The sequence below is a fragment of the Tupaia chinensis genome, unplaced genomic scaffold (assembly GCF_000334495.1).
Source record: "Tupaia chinensis unplaced genomic scaffold, TupChi_1.0 Scaffold143651_1, whole genome shotgun sequence".
Lineage (NCBI taxonomy): Eukaryota > Metazoa > Chordata > Mammalia > Scandentia > Tupaiidae > Tupaia > Tupaia belangeri.
The window spans coordinates 3,244,315-3,246,840 of NW_006203500.1; positions in this window are offsets into that span (position 1 = coordinate 3,244,315).

A 2,526-nucleotide genomic window follows, 5' to 3' on the forward strand; every position below is an offset into this window, starting at 1 on the left:
GCCTAGGCCCCCACAGGGAAAGGGGCTTACTTCCCTGTTATACAGGCTTGCCTGGGCGTGCCCCCTGGCTGTACCCTGTGCCCTCTTTAGGAAGATGCACTAGCAATTTACTGACTGCAAACAGAGTGAAATCTGTGTGTGTTCCTGCTTTTAACCTTATTATGAGCGTGGCCACTAGCAATCCCTTCTCCTCCACTCTAGTGGGACTTTGGTCACACATACACCTGGAGTGATTATCAAGCCATTGGGTCTGAAACTTGAACCACAAACTGGCCATGGAAGATCCAGTGCCTTAAGCTCCATGCCACCTGCTGGCACTGTCAAAAGCCTTTCGATTTGCAGCTGCGCAGGCCATGATCTTGATGCCTCACTTACCCAGGGGTGGACATTGGTCAAGGGCCCTTGAAAGCATCCTCACCTAGCCTTATAAGTCCCAGTGCCTCAAGGTGGCTAGACAACTGGTTTACCCAGCGCCCTCTGCTACCAGGGCCCAGTGACTTCAGCCCCACCATCGCAATGACACCCACAGAGAGGAGGTTGTCTTGAAATTCATCACGCTGGAGAGGGTGGCTATAGTGATGGGCAGCTTGGGTGCTGGGTGTGAAGGAGTGCAGTGGCTATAAGGGTAAGTGCCCAGGACACGGTTGGAGTTGCTGCTGGGGACGGTCACGAATTTAGCTCAGTGCAACTGAGCACCCTGTGTGACAGCCATGACCTTGGCCCTGGTAGTGTCTGTTTCTCCTGCAGACCAGCCCTGCTGCACCCAGTGATCTGTAGCATTGCTCCTGGAAGCCAGGCCTGAACTCAGACCCCCTCCTGGCCACTCAGGAGCTCCCAGTGTCCTTGAATAAATTTCTCTGCTTAAGCTACCAGCATCTCCAAGGGCCTCCAAATAAGGGCCTTGCCTGACCACATCCTCATATTTTATGCCACCAGCTCTACCTCCTCGCCAAACACAGGCTGGCACGTGAACAGCATGTCAACGCGAGAAGTCTTCCTGTGGATCACGTGGACAGCCGTTGGAACAGTTGGAGCTCTCCACAACACATCAGCCAATGAGGCGAAGAGGTCCCGGTGAGACCACGTTTACTGTTAAGCCAGCACCACCTTCAGGTCAGAACCATCAGGTGCATGTCTGCCCATGACGTCCTCACCTGTGAGCTACTTCCTCAGGGACACTGGTCCCTAGGAGATCATGACACATGGCCTTTCCTGTGTGTTCACAGACAGGCTGAGAAATACCCCCAGCTGCAGAATTTTATTTCTGGAAAGATCCTTGCTATAGATGGGGACACTGAAGATGGGGTGACCTGCCCACTATCCCACAGAGACCCACTCAGGGTCATACCTGGAGGTCTGCTCTACTCTGCCTGTGTGGAGCCCCCAGCTCCGCCCTCACCCACCCTGGACCACCTGCCAAGGCATTGGGAAAATGAGTGCAGAGGGGTCAAGTGGGGTTAAGTGAGGCCAAGCTGCAGGAACGAGCAGCAGCACCACCACCACCCCTCCCCCCTGTCTCAGGGGCACCCACTGACGCAGGTTCCCATCCCTTCCATGCTGCTGTCCACCTGCTGGCAGGTCGCCTGGACATAGCCCATCACCACAGCTGAGGAAGGAGTGCCTCACCACTCTTCTGCTCAGAACCCACTGGCCAGAGCTTCACATCACCCCTCCTGGCCACAAGGATGTACAGGCTCTCCCTGTGCTGGGGCAAGGAGGAGAGAGGGCAGGGCAGGGGCCATTTGGAGAGGAGCATCCTGCAAGCCCTGGTGGACACTCTTGCCCAGCAACCTCCCTGCTTCTCTCAGCATTCTGAGGTGACTGCCCACTTGACCGCTAGACATTCCTGGTGCTCAGGGACCACAGCCTCCCACTGCAACACTGCTCCAGACTCAGGCCTCAGCAGAGGGGATGGCAGGGGCACCCCCTACAGAGAACGATGAACGAGGAAGGGAAGACTCCTTCTCCCTTCCCTTTCCTCTCTTCCATTACAAAATAAACTGTGATCAAATACACGTCAAACTGAGTGTCCTGGAGCCAGCAGGTGGTGTGGTGGTTAAGATGTTCTACTCCCACATGGCCATCTGCGGTTCAAGTCCCAAACCTGGTGGCTTACTTTCTCACTTTCTCTCTCTCTGGTAAGTGCACGTGCCCTATAGCAAATTAAAAATAATAGAAAATAAATAATTCTAAACATCTTTTAAAAACCCTGAGCATCAGGGCTATTCTGAAGCGCAGGGCTCAGTATCGTCTGTACAGTCTCGCTATGCAGAGAAGCTCCAGAACTCTTCATCCTGCAAACCGGGAACCGTCCCACTCAGCGTCTCCTGCCCCACCCCAGGCCGGCAGCCAGGCACTACCACTCCGTCTCCATGAACGAGTCCTCTAGGTGCTCTGGGGGTGAGCCCTGCAGTGGGCCCTGGGGTGGCGGGCTGGCTCACTTGGCGTGCCCAGGCTGAGTGGGGCATCCCCGCACCCCACCCAGCTCACCCATCCGCCTGCTGACCGACACACAGCTTCCCCCCC